Raw genomic sequence first — 18,931 nt, forward strand, 5'->3', positions numbered from 1 at the left:
ACGTCTTCATGATCTGGCAGGGTTCGGTGGAGGGGCTCCATCAATTCATGTCTGCAGTTAATAACAATACCAGGAACATCAAAGTAACATACACATTTGATTACCAACAGGTTGATTTACTGGACATATCACTGATACGGGACGAGAATGGATGGATTCAAACAGACGTATATCGAAAGAGTACAGTCGTCAACAGTTATTTACATGCAACATCCTCACATCCCATTTCCACCATTAATGCAATACCCACAGGTCAGTTCTTACACATGAAGCAGATTTGCTCTAGAGATGTTGACTTTGAGAAAAGAGCGGAGGAACTTAAACATTGATCTCGCAACAGGGGATATAGCAACAGGAGTATCAAGAAAGCATTGGACAGAGCAAAGAGTGCCAGCAGACATCAACTCCTACAAACAAGTGAACGTGGCAATGACAGTGACAAGGTACGCTTAATGACCAGCTATCATTCTAGGTGGCAGGATATGCGTAGTTGTACTGAGAAGTTTTGGCCAATTCTAACCACGGATCCCATATTTAACAGGTATATATCTTCAACCCCTTCTATCTATGTACAAAGTGAATATCGTGAGGAACCACCAGGGCCATTTGAAGGAATTTGGGGGCCCCAAGCAAAATGGACATGGAGCCCCCCCCCCCTTTTGATGTTCACGCACGTCACGCTCTAGGGCCGGCGTCAGGACATAGTAATACCAGCCCTTGAATTCTGGGAGCGCAACGTGAGCGAATGTCGATACGACGCACATTAGGTGCAGCAGTGTTCCCCCCACATTAGGTGCAGCAGAGTTCCCCCCACATTAGGTGCAGCAGAGTTCCCCCCACATTAGGTGCAGCAGAGTTCCCCCCACATTAGATGCAGCAGAGTTCCCCCCACATTAGGTGCAGCAGTGTTCCCTACCCATACCCCCTGTCCAGACCCCCCCCCCAGGGCCATATTTTTTGGTGGGGGTTTGACTGCTGAGACCCCCACCGATCACCTCGGTTAAAGTGGTTCTCCAGCTGTTGGAAAGCTAAAACTCCCATCATGTCTGAAGAGCCTCTGGCAATGGGAGTTGTAGTTTTGTAACAGCTGGAGAGACACAGATTGAACACAGTTTTACCCATCATCACTGCAGAACTTACAAGTGGCTACAGCTCTGATGGGACAGTCAGGAGAATATACAATGATATCAGTGACCTGAGTGACGTCTTCTGACTTGAGTGATATCTTCTCTGCTATCTTTTCTTCTTCATCGGGTCCAAAGACCAGGTCTTCCCCCAGCTCCATCTTCTCTGCAGAGTCTGACTTCTAGACATCATTGGCTCCTCACTGTCAGCAGATCCTCATCCTCCGCATGAAGACAGTAATCATTATAACCCTGCCAGAAAGTGTGCCCTAAATATAATACTGCCCCACACTGTACCCTGAATATAATACTGCTATACACTGTACCCTGAATATAATCCTGCTATACACTGTACCCTGAATATAATACTGCTATACACTGTACCATGAATATAATCCTGCTATACATTGTACCCTGAATATAATCCTGCCACACACTGTACCCTGAATATAATAGTTCCCCACACTGAAACCCTAAATATAATACTGCTATACACAGTACCCACTAAATATAATACTACCACACACTGTACCCACTAAATATAATACTGCCATACACTGTACCCACTAAATATAATCCTGCTATTCACTGTACCCACTAAATATAATACTGCTATACACTGTACCCTAAATATAATACTGCCCCACACTGTACCCTAAATAAAATACTGCCCCACACTGTACCCTAAATAAAATACTGCCCCACACTGTACCCTGAATATAATACTGCCATACACTGTATCCTGAATAAAATACTGCTATACACTGTACCCACTAAATATAATACTGCCCCACACTGTACCCTGAATATAATACTGCCCCACACTGTACCCTGAATATAATACTGCCACACACTGTACCCTGAATATAATACTGCCACACACTGTACCCTGAATATAATACTGCCACACACTGTAAAGAAATGAAGAGAGTCCAGCTCACCTCCCGTGTTGTGCTATGCACGGACCGGTGCCCGGCCAGGCGCCCCGGATAGTGGAAATGAAGAAGGAGTCCAGCACTGCAGTGAAGGCAGCTTTATTCAGTGAGGAGCACACAGTAAAAACACACTAGTCAGACATGTTTCAAGCGCGAACGCTCTTCCTCGGTCACCGAGGAATATAATACTGCCACACACTGTACCCTGAATATAATAATGCCACACACTGTACCCTGAATATAATACTGCTACACACTGTATCCACTGAATACAATACTGCCACACATGCATACACATCATATATACATATACACCCCCTTTTATCCTCTGTGTCCTCATCACCCCCAAAACCCCCGCCAATCCTCTCCTCATCACTACTATTACCCCCCCTCCTCATTACCCCCATAACCCCCCGCCAAACCACTCCTCATCATTACTATAACTCCCCCCACCTCTCCTCATCACTATTATAACCAGAGGGGGGTGGGGGGTGATGAGGAGAGGTGCAGGGGGGGGCACCTCTCATCACCCCCATAACACCCCCCTGCACCTCTCATCACCCCCATAACACCCCCCTGCACCTCTCATCACCCCCATAACACCCCCCTGCACCTCTCATCACCCCCATTACACTCCCCCTGCACCTCTCATCACCCCCATTACACCCCCCTGCACCTCTCATCACCCTCTTTACACCCCCCCTGCACCTCTCATCACCCCCATTACACCCCCCCTGCACCTCTCATCACCCCCATTACACCCCCCTGCACCTCTCATCACCCCCATTACACCCCCCCTGCACCTCTCATCACCCCATTACACCCCCCTGCACCTCTCATAACCCCCATTACACCCCCCTGCACCTCTCATCACCCCCATAACACCCCCCCCGCACCTCTCATCACCCCCATAACACCCCCCCTGCATCTCTCATGACCCCCATAACACCCCCCCTGCATCTCTCATGACCCCCATAACACCCCCCCTGCATCTCTCATGACCCCATAACACCCCCTGCATCTCTCATGACCCCCATAACACAGCCCTGCATCTCTCCTGACCCCCATAACACCCCCCCTGCATCTCTTATGACCCCCATACCCCCTGCATCTCTCCTGACCCCCATACCCCCCTGCATCTCTTATGACCCCCATACCCCCCTGCATCTCTCATGACCCCCATACCCCCCCTGCATCTCTCAGGACCCCCATACCCCCCTGCATCTCTCATGACCCCCATAACACCCCCCTGCATCTCTCATGACCCCCATAACCCCCCCTGCATCTCTCATGACCCCCATACCCCCCCTGCATCTCTCATGACCCCCATACCCCCCTGCATCTCCCATGACCCCCATACCCCCCTGCATCTCTCATGACCCCCATCCCCCCCCCCACAAACACCTCTCATCACCATTGCAGTCCCCTAACCACCATACAATCCTCCCCCCCCCCCCGCGCCAGTTTACTTACCCTGCCGGGGATCGTTGCAGCGGTGTGAGTCTGGAGGATGCTGGAGGTTTGCGTAGGGACGTAAGCAGGGACAGGTCAGGTGATTGGCATAGACGTGTGTGCCTGCGCGGGGCACGTAACGTCTCTACTCCAATCAGCCCCTGACCTGTCCGGTGCCGGTTTGAATTTTTCACCTCACTATATTTTATTTAGGGTACAGTGTGGGGCAGTATTATATTTAGGGTACAGTGTATAACAGTATTATATTTAGAGTACAGTGTATAGCAGTATTATATTTAGTGATGTGACCCCCATGCATCTCTCATGACCTCCATACCCCCCCTGCATCTCTCATGACCCCCATAACACACCCCTGCATCTCTCATGACCCCCATAACACCCCCCCTGCATCTCTCATGACCCCCATAACACCCCCCCTGCATCTCTCATGACCCCCATAACACCCCCCCTGCATCTCTCATGACCCCCATAACACCCCCTGCATCTCTCATGACCCCCATAACACCCCCTGCATCTCTCATGACCCCCATAACACCCCCCTGCATCTCTCATGACCCCATACCCCCCTGCATCTCTCCTAACCCCCATACCCCCCCTGCATCTCTCATGACCCCCATACCCTCCCTGCATCTCTTATGACCCCCATACCCCCCCTGCATCTCTCATGACCCCCATACCCCCCCCTGCATCTCTCATGACCCGCATACCCCCCTGCATATCTCATGACCCCCATAACACCCCCCTGCATCTCTCATGACCCCCATAACACCCCCCCTGCATCTCTCATGACCCCCATACCCCCCCTGCATCTCTCATGACCCCCATACCCCCCCTGCATCTCCCATGACCCCCATACCCCCCCTGCATCTCTCATGACCCCCATACCCCCCCTGCATCTCCCATGACCCCCATACCCCCCCTGCATCTCTCATGACCCCCATCCCCCCCCCCACACACACACCTCTCATCACCATTGCAGTCCCCTAACCACCATACAATCCTCCCCCCCCCCCCCCCGCGCCAGTTTACTTACCCTGCCGGGGATCGTTGCAGCGGTGTGAGTCTGGAGGATGCTGGAGGTTCGCGTGGGGACGTAAGCAGGGACAGGTCAGGTGATTGGCGTAGACGTGTGTGCCTGCGCGGGGCACGTGACGTCTCTACTCCAATCAGCCCCTGACCTGTCCGGTGTCGGTTTGAATTTTTCACCTCACTATATTTTATTTTATTTAGGGTACAGTTTGGGGCAGTATTATATTTAGGGTACAGTGTATAACAGTATTATATTTAGGGTACAGTGTATAGCAGTATTATATTTAGTGATGTGATCCCCATGCATCTCTCATGACCCCCATACCCCCCCTGCATCTCTCATGACCCCCATACCCCCCTACATCTCTCATGACCCCCATACCCCCCCCCTGCATCTCTCATGACCCCCATCCCCCTCCCCCACACACACACACCTCTCATCACCATTGCAGTCCCCTAACCACCATACAATCCTCCCCCCCCCCCCCCCCCGCGCCAGTTTACTTACCCTGCCATTGATCTTTGCAGCGGCGTGAGTCTGCTGCTGCTCCTGTCACTGCACAGAGGATGCTGGAGGTTCGCTTGGGGAAGTAAGCAGGGACTGGTAAGGTGATTGGTGAAGACGTGCGTGCCTGCGCGGGGCACGTGACATCTCTACTTCAATCAGCCCCTGACCTGTCCGATGCCGGTTTGAATTTTTCACCTCACGCTTTATACAAAAAGGTAACTTCATTGAAATGTGCGAGCCCCCCGAAGTGCCCCGACGCTACAGGACGGGAATGCATTGGCTCTGCTCGGGGCCCGCCAGCCAGCTCGGGGCCCCAAGCAATTGCTTGGTTTGCCGCTCCGGTAGCAACGGGCCTGGGATTCACCATCCAAAAAGTTTGGTGCTAAAGGACCAAGATGGGGGTGCACGCCGTGTGGAAAATGCATCGCATGCCCTAACATTGAACGCGCTGAGGAATTTGTGGACAGTACTGGATCTAGGACCTTCAGGATTACCCAACAAATAACCTGTTCTACACGTGCAGTGATATATTATGCCACATGTCCCTGTAAGAAGATCTACATCGGCCTGTCCACTCGGGAACTAAAGGTGAGGATCAGGGAACATATGAGGGACATTTGCAACATCAGAGAGTCCAGTAGACTCTCTGATTATAAACCTTTGGCACGACCTTTCTTACAGTACCATAACAGAGATCCCAAATTACTGAAAGTGCGAGGAATAGACAAGATTCAACTAAGTCAAAGAGGAGGTGATGTGGCAAAGCGATTAGCACAAGGCGAATCCCGATGGACATGCAGACTAAAAACCATGGTACCGTATGGGTTAAACGAAACCCTTCCTTTTTCCCCTTTCCTATAAACCTCATTCTCAATAATTTATGCAAGTAGATCATTCCTTCTCCATTTCTTCTTTTGTCTTCAACATGGTTTTAATTAATTATAAGATGATTTTAATTTGTTGTTTCTGTTTTTCTTTGTCATTTTCAGATTCGTATAGTTCTCTGTGTACCCACATCAAGCATCCTGCCTACATGTTTGGTTTCATCCATCAGCGCCCACCTTCAAATTGAAGATATCAGCCATCTAACTTTTTGCTTTTGTAAGCCAATCTTTGGACTTCAGATGGACAATGCACCATTATTGCTGTTATAGAGCATTACATTACACACTACTTTACATCCTCCCCCCCTCCTCACCTTTTTCTTTCTCTCCCTCCTTTTCTCGTTTTCCTCCCCCATTGTGCTTTTTCCCTTTCCTATCTCCCACTGTAACCCCTTTCTCTTTCCTTCCCTCCCCCCCGTTTTCTCTCCTTTTCTTCTTTTTTCTTTTTCTTCTCTTTTTTCCCCCTCCCCCCCTTTCCCTCCCATTTTCCTATCCTTCCCTTCCCCCCCCCCTTTTTCCTTCCCCCCTTTTTCTGGCCTCTTTATGCCTCCTCCTTTCCACTCCTTCTCCCCCTCTATTTTTCAGACTCTCTTTCCTCCCTTTTCTGTCCTCTCTTCTCTATCCTCACATCACATTTATCATTTTCATGGCCTTATATATTTTTCATTTTTTTGCCATGTCCTTACTCACCATATGGCTTCTCCTATTTCCCCTCTTTCCTTCTTTCCTCCCCTTTTCCCTCCCACCAATTCTCCCCTCCCTGTAGCCACACCTTTGCACATGCACTTACAATATCACTTGCGTCACTTTACACATGATATCTCATGTTATGTACACTATTCACACTATTACGGTATACTAAACATCATATACAGGCCTCATTACACATAATTTTTTTTACATTTTTCATTTCATATATTTATTGTTTTTCCATTATTATTTGTTTCTTGCAAATATTTCTGCACACACTCATGTGCATGATATAATCTATGTTATATATTTCTTTACACATAGTCTACATTATCATTTCTATTAATTGTTATAATTTTTTTTATCATTTTTTATCATTATTATCTGCACATTTGTGTATATATATCTATATATATATATATATATATATATATATATATATGAATTCAAGTAGAAAAAAGACATGGCCGCACATCCACATATTGTACTTTGATCTAATTGCTTCTCAGCATAAATTCAAAAACTAACAGGTTGTTAGTATACATTTTGATCAAAAGGTACAAGCCCACTCGCCACATCAAGGCCACCTAATTAGAGTGGGTCCCTAACATCCCTAGCATAAAATGGCGTAGCGCTGGGTTGCCGCAACACCAGTGCTGCCCACTGGGGGAACGACCCACTGGCAGAGCGGCCCCAATGCCACTCAAACCAGTCTATGGGTCGCACCTCCCCGCAGACACGGTGCCACGGCAGCAACGGACGCCGCACAGCACCACACCAGTGTGAACAGGGTGTAAAAGCTCACTTACCATGTGCTCCTAGTCAGACTGGGAGGCTGCTAGGAAAGAAAAGGCCCTTGTGTAGCTAACTACTACTTATATAGGGTTGGGCTGAGGGGGTGGGGCAGAGTGCAGACACAAGTAAAAAAAAAAAAAAAAAAGAAGGGATAGAAAACACAATGTGAATTCAAGTAGAAAAAAGACATGGTCGCACATCCACATATAGTACTTTGATCTAATTGCTTCTCAGCATAAATTCAGCATATATTCAAAAAATAACAGGTTGTTAGTATACATTTTGATCAAAAGGTACAAGCCTAAGTACATTATGTGGATGTGCGACCATGTCTTTTTTGTACTTGAATTCACATTGTGCTTTCTATCCCCTCTTTTTTTTTGTTTTAACTTGTGTCTGCACTCTGCCCCACCCCCTCAGCCCAACCTCAGCCCAACCAATATAAGTAGTAGTTAGCTACACAAGGGCCTTTTCTTTCCTAGCAGCCTCCCAGTCTGACTGGGAGCACATGGTAAGTGTGCTTTTACACCCTGTTTGCACTGGTGTGGTGCTGTGCGGCGTCCGTTGCTGCCGTGGCACTGTGTCTGTGGGGAGGTGCGACCCAGGGACTGGTTTGAGTGGCATTAGGGCTGCTCTGCCAGTGGTTCGTTCCCCCGGTGGGCACTGGTGTTGCGGCAGTAGCGGTCGCCGCCCAGCGCTATGCCATTTTATGCTAGGGACCCACTCTAATTAGGTGGCCTTGATGTGGCGAGTGGGCTTGTACCTTTTGATCAAAATGTATACTAACAACCTGTTAGTTTTTGAATTTATGCTGAGAAGCAATTAGATCAAAGTACAATAAGTGGATGTGCGACCATGTCTTTTTTCTACTTGAATTTATATTTATATATATATATATATATATATATATATATATATAAAATTTGTATATCCTTTGATACTTCACTTCACTATTTATTATCATAATTTACCATCCATTATATATTATTTATTATGAATTATTTATTTTGTCAGTAAATTTTTTTTATTTTATTTATTATTTTCAATTTTTTTGTGGCATTATACGTTGTATAACCTTATAATGTATGAAATGTGGCATGTATATTGGGACTTCTTGTACCTCTTTCTTCATTTCTTCCTTTTCTCTATTTTCCCATTTCTCTTTTCACTCACCATTCACACTTGGCACTACTTTTCACTCTGTTCACCCTATTCTCTCATCCTTTCTCTATCTTTTTGTTATAAGTCCGGGCTGTTGCAATATCTTTTTTGACCATTAGATGTCATTGTCTGCCATGTCATGATGCTTCAGTTGTGCTATATACCTCCAACCGCCAAGTGGCGCTCTTACTCTGTGTAATCGCACGTCCTGCTGCACTCTGCGCTCTCGCCTCCTCAGCTCCGGCTTAGCTGCGGTCACGTGTCTCCGGCGGTCACGTGATCGCGCCACCGGGCCTGGGGAGATGACGGGGCGAGGTGCAGGACGCGGCAGGATCAACCAGGTACACAGCTGTCTTTAATAACTATATGATATGCATATTTTGATTGGTTCAACCTTATTATATATACTAACCATAACTGTGTGATGGCTACTCCCGGAAGAAGGACGTAGTCCGAAACGATCGTAGGGGTGGACGTCCCCTGATCACGCTATCATTTGTTCAGTCCCATGTGGATATTGCTCCAGTGTACACCTTTGTATGTCCGTATTTTTTGCACTTTTTGCATATATTGTTGGATGTGAATTGCACTTTATATACTGCTGTTATATTGCTGCTACATTATCCTTGTACTGTATATTTATACATTACAGGTGGTGCGCATTGTTTTGTATGCATTACCCACCACATATACTGTATGTACCATGTAGTATATGGCCTTTTGCCATTACAGCACTCCTATGCACCTTTGCCAGGAGACGTCATGTATGTTTTTTAATATTGTGTTTTAATAATAAATGAATTTTTTGTCATTATTTCAAGTCTGCTGCAGTGTTCAATTTTTTAGGTCTTTGTTAGTTTTGCTGTATTAGCAGACATTATACAGTCCTATTATTTAGACCCTGGGAGTACATAGTGGTGTCCTGACATGTTGTGAGATGTTTCCCCCTCCCCACTTTTTTAAGGTATATTTCTTGTCTGTCATTGGTTTTGACCCCAACTTTTCCTTTTTATAAGGGTTAAAAGGAGAAAAAGCCTCCCCTAAATGTGTAACACAATTTCTCCCGAGTATGGAAATACCCCCTATATGTCCCTAAACTGTTGCCTTCAAATACGTCAGGGCCCCGAAGTGAGAGAGCGCCATGTGCATTTGAGGGCTAAATTAGAGATTTGCATAGGGACAGACCTGGATGCAAGTATGGCGCTTGCCTTCTCCACCAAAAATACCCTACGGCAGTGTTTCCCAAACAGGGAGCCTCCAGCTGTGGCAAAACTCCCAGCATACCTGGACAGTCAATGGCTGTCCGGCAATACTGGGAGTTGTTTTTTTGCAACAGCTGAAGGCTCCGTTTAGGAAACAGTGATGTATGAGACATTTTAAATTTTTATTGGGGGGAGGGGTCAACTGTGTAAAGGGTGTGTAGTGTATATGTAGTGTTTTACTCTTTATTTTGTGTAGTGTAGTGGGGGTCCACAGCAAGTTTCACGCTGGGAGTTTGAGCTTCAGCGGAAAATTTGCCACAGCTCAAACTTGAAGCGGGAAACTCACTGTAAACCCCCACCCATGTGAATGTACCCTGTACATTCACATGGGGGAGGGCAAACCTCCATATGAATCCAGGTAGGGGCCTTAAGAAGTTCAGCCAGCGCGAGACGGTTCCATAGCCCGAGACTACCTTCTTTCCCTGTCGTCCCCCTGCACTTACGTTGCCTGTACCTGGATGTCTTCAATAAAGCTGCCTTTTCTGAAGTTGCAAACACGGTGAGTGCACTTGTCTACTTTCTACATGACTATATTAAAAGTTTTATTTGGTGACAGGTACTCTTTAATTTTAAAGGGGTACTTCAGGATGAAACTTTTTTTTTTAACCGTCCCAGAATGCTGGCATTAACCCCTTAAGCCCATTTTAACCTTAAGGACCAGGCCAATTTTATTTTTGCGTTTTCGTTTTTTCCTCCTCGCTTTCTAAAATCCATAACTCCTTTTATATTTCCATCTACAGACCCATATAAGGCCTTGTTTTTTTGCGTGACCAATTGTACTTTGTAATGAAACCTCTCATTTTACCATAAAATGTACGGCAAACCCCCAAAAAATTTTTTTAGGGAGGAAATTGCAATGAAAACTACAATTTTGCACATTTTGGAGGTTTTTGTTTTCACACTATACACTTTACAGTAAGAATGATATATGTTCTTTATTCTGTGGGTCAATACGATTAAAATGATACCCATTTCTAGATACTTTTATATTTTTGTACCACTTAAAAAAAATCAAAAAAATCAGTCATCTAAAGTCGCCCTATTTTGACCACCTATAACTTTTTCATTTTTCCATATATAGGGAGGAATGAGGGCTAATTTTTTGCACCGTCATCTGTACTTTTATCGATACCACATTTCCATATATAAAACTTTTAGATAATTTTTTATTAATTTTTTTAAAATAAAATGTGACAAAAAAAGCTGCATTTTTGGACTTTTTATTATTTTTTACATTTACGCCATTCACTGTACGGAATAATTTACATAATATTTTGATAGTTCGGACAATTATGCACGTGGCGATACCAAATATGTTTATAAAAAATTTCTTACACTTTTTGGGGGTAAAATGGGAAAAACGGACAATTTTCATTTTTATTGGGGGTGAGGGAGGGGATTTTTCACTTTTTTTTTACTTTATTTTTTTTTTACATTTTTCAATAAAAAAAAAATAATTTTAAGTCCCCATAGGGGACTATCTATAGCAATCCTTTGTTTCAGGACATAGCACTGCTCAGTATTATCGGTGATCTTCTGCTCTGGTCTGCTCGATCTCAGACCAGAACAGAAGACCCCGGGAGATGGCCGGAGCCAGGTGATGGGACCTCCGGCTGCTATGCTGGATGATTGGATCAACGCGGCAGCGCTGCAGGCGATCCGATCATCCATTAAAAGTACCGTACTGCCGCAGATGCCGTGATCTGTATCTGATCATGGCATCTGAGGGGTTAATGGCGGACATCCGCGCGATCGTGGATGACGGGCATTACCGGCAGGTCCCCGGCTGCTGCTAGCAGCTGGAACCTACCATGTAAGATGCGAGCACCGTTCTGATGCTCTAGGTCATTCACAGGACGTAAATGTACGTCCTGGTGCGCGAAGTCCCGCCAAACCAGGATGTACATTTACGTCCGTGGTCGTTAAGGGGTTAAAATAATAACCTGGACCTATGTCCCATAGCTCCCCTGGTGCCACCAGTATCCTGCTCCAGACCTCCGGTGCTCTCCTCTTCCTGCTTTTTGTGGTCGACTCGTCACACCACAGCTCAGCTAATGGCTGGTCGCAGCAATGTCCCACCTCGGCCGGTGATAGTCTGTACAGTAATGTGATGTATTGAGCCCTGGCCCCGGTCTACTTCCTGGTGCTGGGAGAATACGTCACAATGCCGCTCAGTCAATCAGGTGAGGAAATTGCTGAGATGCAGTGGACAAACCATTCACAATAAGCAGAATGAAGACTGCAGTGTAGGATGGGAGTGGGATACCAAAGTCATCAGGGAGCGGCAGGAGGTAAGTCCAGTGTTTTTTCTTTTATTTTTTATGCCAGCATTCTGGACAGGATGAAAAGAAAAGTAAAAAGTTCCATCATGGAGAAAGTATACGCAAAAAGTGTTCTTAGTAACATGTGGGACTATTGCCGAGCCAAATATGTAACCTTAATCCGTTGTTTGTTTTTGTTGTCTTTCAAAGCTTGTTTGTTGGTGTGATGTATGTAAAAGTAAAGGAGGTGCTGTATGCATCACAACTGCGGATTAAATGTTCCACTGAAGCACAATATGGTAACCTTATTTGCTAGGATAGGATTATTTTAATGACATAAAGCATCTACCTCAGAAGTGACACAGACTTTGCTTAAAGTGCAGTTTTGATTCTTTTTTTTTTTTTAAATCTAAAGCAATAAGTGAACTAAGAAAAATTACCAAGGAAACTCCGCAAACATGGAATCATGTTGTTTTTTTTAAAATCTGTGCAACATTATTAAACCATGTTCACATATAGGATTTTGGTCAGGATTTTTACCCAAAACCAGGAGTAGAACTATAATGGAAAGAATTGCAGCTTTATCAGTGTCGGTTCCACTCCTGGTTTGGTTAGAAATATTGGCCAAAAAAAAAAAAAAAATCCTGGCCAACATTTTGATCATAATAATATGTGTGTACATAGACTAAGGGCCAGTTCACACTGAGAAATTCCTTTTGGAATTTCTGCTCCAAAATTCCTGAGCCGAATTCGCTTGCAACTGCTTCCAGTTGCTGTCAATGGCATTCAGTTACGCAATTCAAACTATGAAAATTCTGTGTGGGAATTTGCAATGCAAAATTGGATTCCACCAAAAGAATGAACATGATCATTCTTTTGGTGGAATTGCACACTGACTGCATTGTCTTTAATGGGGAAAGCACCGGTCCACCTGGTCCTAGTGTTGATTGATATTGGCAGCACCCTCTGCACTTCACTTCATATTCTCAGTGTGAACATACCCTAAGGCCATGTTCACATGATGGAATTTCCGCAAGAATTCCGCCATGAGAACATAGCCCAACAGTGTTTTTAAAATTCACCAAATTTTCACAGGTAAACCCACAGCGGCAAATCCACAACAATTTAGGTTTTTGGTTTTGTATTGTTTCACATTTGCTGTTGGAGATGTAAGAGTAGCAAAAAAGCAAAGTACATGATACAAAATCTGTGATGGCAGATTTTGTTGTGTTCCTGTGGTGATCCACAGGATTTGTTGCTGATTTTGACTTTCTTATAAAAGGAGATGTGTCATCTTAGAATATTCTGAAAAACGTATCCCCTATCCAAGAGCATAGGGGATAAGTTTTAGATTACAAGGGGTCCGATGGCTGGGGCCCCGTGATCTCCTATATGGAGCCCCGTGATCTCCTATATGGAGCCCCGGCTCTCCCCGGGAGCGGCGCATCACGACCCCAACAAAAGCGGGGGGCCTCCATGCCCCCTCCATATATCATTGGCTATTTTTGTGCTCTCACACAGACACATATGAAGAAGGCGTGGCGGGCCCCGCTTCTGGCAGAGATCGTGACATAGCTGAGATGTGTCTGAAAAAAAGTCATGGTGGTCTGGGCCAAATGGAGAAGAAAACAAAAATGACTCTGACCAGAGAAGACATCACCTGTAAGTCTTCAGATGTAATTGTTTATTCTGATTATGTCTGATCAGCGATATAGTCACTTAACCCCTTAACGACGAGCGCCGTAAATGTACGTCCTGGTGCGTTGGTACTTAACGCACCAGGACGTACATTTAAGTCCTGAGCATAACCGCGAGCATCGGAGCGATGCCCGGATCATGTGCGGCAGGTCCCGGCTGCTGATCGCAGTCAGGGACCCGCCCGTAATGGCAGACACCCACGATCCCGCGGATGTCCGCCATTTACCCCTCAGATGCCGTGATCAATACAGATCAAGGCATCTGCAGCATCCCGGTCCTAAAATGGATGATCGCGCTGCCGTGGCGATCCGATCATCCTGCACGGCAGACGTAGGTCCCCTCACTTGCCTCCGCTGTCTTCCCGGCGTCTTCTGCTCTGATCTGCCTTCCCGCAGACCAGAGCAGAAGATGACCGATAACCCTGAACAGTGCTATGTCCTATACATAGCACTGAACAGGATTAGCAATCGAGTGATTGCTATAAATAGTCCCCTATGGGGACTATTAAAGTCTAAAAATAAAAGTAAAAAAAGTATAAAAATAAAGTAAAAAAAATGTGAAAAACCCCCTCCCCCAATAAAAACGTAAATTGTCTCATTTTCCCTATTTCACCCCCAAAAAGTGTTAAAAAAATATTTTACATACATATTTGGTATCACCACATGTGTAAATATCTGAACTATTAAAATTAAATGTTAATGATACCGTACGGTGAACGGCGTGAACGTAAAAATAAAAAAAGTCCAAAATAGCTGCTTTTTTATAACATTTTATTCCCCAAAAAATTTTATAAAAAATGGATTAAAAGTTGTATATAAGCAAATATGGTATCAATAAAAAGTACAGATCACGGCGCCAAAAAATTAGCCCTCATACCGCCGCTTATACGAAAAAATGAAAAAGTTATAAGTCTTCAAAAAAGGGGGATTTTAAAACAAAACCTTCCAAAATTAGCAAAATTGCGGTTTTCTTTTTAATTTCACCACACAAATAGTATTTTTTGGGTTGCGCCATACATTTAATGGTAAAAAGAGTGATGGCATTACAACGGACAACTGGTTGCGCAAAAAACAAGCCCTCATACTAGTCTGTGGATGAAAATATAAAAGAGTTATGATTTTGTGAAGGCGAGGAGGAAAAAACAAAAACGTAAAAATGTTATTGTCTGCGTCCTTAAGGCCCAAATGGGCTGCGTCCTTAAGGGTTTTAAGGTCCACAGAAAGATGAGGTCTGACATCTTTCTTCATTATGAACAACTCCTAGTATATACTACATATGGAATCTATTGTAAAACTTAGCTTTTAATAACCCTAAAAAAAAAATACAAAAAATGCTAATTTTTTTTTAGATGTTATTCACTAGATTTGACCTCCAGCAATATTTGTCATAAAACAACACTGAGAGTTTCCAGACCACAAACTCTCTGCCACATATGTAGCAATTTCATATAAATAACCCACTGATGTCTTGAATTTAAAAAAGAAAAAAGATGCAAAGAAATTAGTTTAGGCCTTGAAGATTTCAGCATGTCCTGATGCGTCTCTCCCGGGGAGAGCCCGGCCTCCATACAGGAGATCGCGGGGCCCCAGCCATTGGAACAATGTAGGGCCTGAAGAAGCGCTAACGCGTGACGCGGTCCTTGCCACAAGTTCTGCCCGGCAGTCTGCTCTCCCTCACATGTTGTACCTGTTGAAGAAAATAAAGAGTATCCTGCTGCTAATTTAAGCGGTCAGTGCTCCGTACTTTTCCCTTACGTCCTAACCAGTAGCACAGATGGGGTATTCCACCCCCCGCGAACTGGTAGGACAGATGGAAGTTTTATTGAACCTAATTAAACAATCAGTAAAGACACACCCACAACCCCCTGTATAAGTAAGAGGGTCATCCTCTGCTCCATTGTGTTTTTTTCTGTCCTCCCGGACAGTGGGACAGATGGTGACCCCCTTACTCCTGTTATATGAGTAGGAGGGGGGGTTTTTTCTTACTTGCAAATTTGGGCATAGTTTGCGCCCATCTGCTTCTATTCCTCGGAGCCGCGACTCCAATCGCGGCCCCGGCCGGAAGTGCGTCAGCGGCGTCTGACGTCACTTCCTGTTTCTCTCTTCGCTCCCGGCTCGGTTTTTTGCGCCGTTTTTGCTAATAATGCGGCGAAACCGAGCGGGGAGCTTCTTCCATAACCCTCTAACTAATAGGGTTCCTTTTTTTCCTGTTTTTCTCCTGTTTTTTTAAGACAGGATTTCTTTATCTGTAACTCCGCCTTGTGGGCGGAGTCTTGTTTTGGCGCCAGCCAGGAGGATATTTAAACTCCCCCTAGGCTGTCATTCAGCCTCCTAGAGCGCAGAGCTGTTGGTACTTCCACAGTCCTGTCTTTTTGAGTCTAGTAGTGCATCCTTGCGGATACTACTGTTTCCCTATCTCTCTATCTTACCTGGTCTCTTGCTGAGAACTTTGGGTATTTTAATTATATTTTAGCTAGCCGCAATTTTTTTCTTGCCGCTACATTATCTAATCCTCCTCTCATATTTACCTAGATATGTCGACCGAGGGCTCAGGGGATCGTGAAGGCTTGGCAAAAAGATCCGCCAAGCGCAAGCACCTCTCTTGCCATGACTGCAATACTCCCCTTGAGGATAATTATGAATTTTCCAGGTGCCCTCCTTGTAGGGCTAAGTCTCTACCTTCCCACCAGACTGACCCTACAGTCCAAGATATGTATGTGTGGGTCTCCTCTAACATGTCGGCCATGCAAGCCTCTATTGAGGAGCTGAAACACGTTGTCTCTCAGAAACGCGCCAGACCTTCTTCACCTCCCAGAATGGAGACGTCTGTGGATCAGGAGAGAGAAGATTCCAAGTCCTCCTCTTCGGATGAGGAGGTCACTGCATCCTATTTCTTTCCGCTGGAAAAGACCCAGCGTCTTCTGAGATCCATCCGGTCGGGGGACCAGGATGTTGATCCCGGGGAAGCCTCTACCTCCGCCTCTAAGGGACCTAGGGTCTTTAAAGCGGATGATACCCTTCTGTCCGTGCTTAGAACGGAATGGAAAAAAACAGAAAAGGGTCCGGTCTTAACTAAAAGATTTAAGACCATGTTTACTATACAGGAATCTCAGCTTTCCTCCTGGGGCCCTGTCCCTAAGGTTGACATGGCAGTTGCCAAACTGTCCAAGAGGACAGTGGTCCCTGCTGAGGATGGGTCTTCCTTGCAGGATCCAATGGATCGGAAGGCTGACTGTGCCATGAGGCGCTCCTACTCCACTGCTTCTGCGTCTGCATCAGTGGCGATAGCTTGCTCTGAGGTAGCAAACTTTTTGAAGACCCGTCTTTCTAACATCCAGTCGGATTTGGACCAGGGGGTTCCTAGAGATGAAATTCTTTCATCCTTCAAGACGTCCAATCTGGCCGTTGATTTTTTGTGCGATGCTTCCACCCAGCATCTTAAATTGGCCTCCAAGTCTATGGCCCTGGCTTCCGCTGGACGACGTCCTCTATGGTTAAAACCTTGGAAGGTTGACAACTCTTCCAAGAACACCTTATGTGCTATGCCTTACGAACCCGGCATTCTTTTCGGAGCTGAGCTGGACCGCATTATGGAGGGACTTTCTGACAAGAAAGGCAAGTCCCTTCCTTATTCCTCCTTTCGTGGTCGAGGGCGGCGTTCTGGGGGCGGATCAGCCCCCCAGCCTAAGCCTCAGAGAGACTGAGGTAATCAACGCCGGGGCGGAAAACGCTCCCGTGGCCCCAAAGACAACAGAAAGCTCTGACTGCGGGCTTCTACGAAGCTCTGGGTTCCTTGCCGAGGTGACCTTTCCAGTTTCCCATCCTGCCCCCCAGATTCCAGTTGGTGGTCGTCTTCACCACTTTTCAAGCGCCTGGTCCCTCCACATTCAGGATCCTTGGGTCCTGAGATTAATCTCGGATGGTTATTCGATAGACCTCGAATCAATTCCCCCATCCAATTATGTGGAGACAAGAGTTCTTTCACCAATCAAACAGTGGGCGCTAGAAACCTACATTCTGGAATACATCCAGAAGAATGCCTTAGAGGAAGTTCCTCTTGCAGAGCAGGGGTCAGGAATTTATTCTCCAGTCTTCCTAGTTCCCAAGGTAACAGGAGACTGGCGGATGATTATAGATCTGAGATATCTCAATCAGTATGTAAAGCACAAACGCTTTCGTATGGAAACTATTCAATCTGTGGTCAACCTCACCTCGCCAGGGGATTACCTGGCTACTCTGGATCTAAAGGATGCTTACCTTCATATTCCTATTCATCCGGTATCCAGAAAGTATCTAAGGATCGCAGTTCAGGTAGGGGGAGTTCTAAAACACCTCCAGTTTGTAGCCCTCCCGTTTGGAATTTCTTCGGCCCCACACACATTTACCAAAGTGGTGGTAGCGGTAGTTGCTGCTCTAAGGCTCCAGGGGCTCAGCATCGTTCCCTACCTAGACGATTGGCTCCTCAGAGCTCCTTCTTCTGCGATCCTGTCCCAACATCTGCAACTAGCAGTATCCTTCCTTCACCAGTTAGGGTGGATAGTCAATTGGGCCAAATCCAATTTCCTCCCAACGACCTCAGTGAGGTTCCTCGGCTTCATAGTCGACTCAATCTCCATGACACTTTACCTCTCTCCCGAGAGGAAATCTCGGGTTCTGGAATCGGCCCTTTTTCTCTCTGTACCCGGAGAGTTTCCATTCGCACTCTCATGCGGATGTTGGGACTTATGTCCACTACCGTGGATGCGGTTCCTTGGGCTCTTTGGCATCTACGCCCTCTTCAATCAGAGGTGCTCGCCACTTGGAATCTCAGGCCCTCGGGCCTAAACAAGTGCCACTCCCTGTCTTATCGAGTCCGGTCCTCTCTCAGATGGTGGTCTCACCTCGAGGACGGCAAGTCAATGATCCAACCCCCTTGGATCATACTTACTACCGACGCGTCCCTTGTAGGTTGGGGAGCGCATCTCTTGGATCTGTTAGTGCGGGGATCTTGGTCTCCTCAGGAGAGAGGGTTAACCTCCAATCTCCTCGAGATTCGAGCCATCAGATTAGCACTCCTCCACTTTGCTTCTCTTCTTCAAGGGAAAGCAGTAAAGATCCAATCCGACAGCATGA

The 18,931-nt window shown here is 45.9% G+C and overlaps 1 protein-coding gene and 1 long non-coding RNA gene across 2 annotated transcripts in view; one reads left to right on the forward strand and one right to left on the reverse strand.

The window, feature by feature from the left end:
* P2RX5 (purinergic receptor P2X 5) overlaps positions 1-18,931 on the reverse strand; it is a 90,987-nt gene that overhangs the window by 61,632 nt on the left and 10,424 nt on the right. The window lies entirely within an intron of this gene.
* Positions 116-6,159, forward strand: LOC130356968 (uncharacterized). Its single transcript, XR_008889047.1, has 3 exons — positions 116-252; positions 341-443; positions 6,059-6,159. It is a non-coding gene; the product is annotated as an uncharacterized LOC130356968 (long non-coding RNA).

This window comes from Hyla sarda, chromosome 2 (genome assembly GCF_029499605.1).
Source record: "Hyla sarda isolate aHylSar1 chromosome 2, aHylSar1.hap1, whole genome shotgun sequence".
Classification (NCBI taxonomy): Eukaryota; Metazoa; Chordata; class Amphibia; order Anura; family Hylidae; genus Hyla; species Hyla sarda.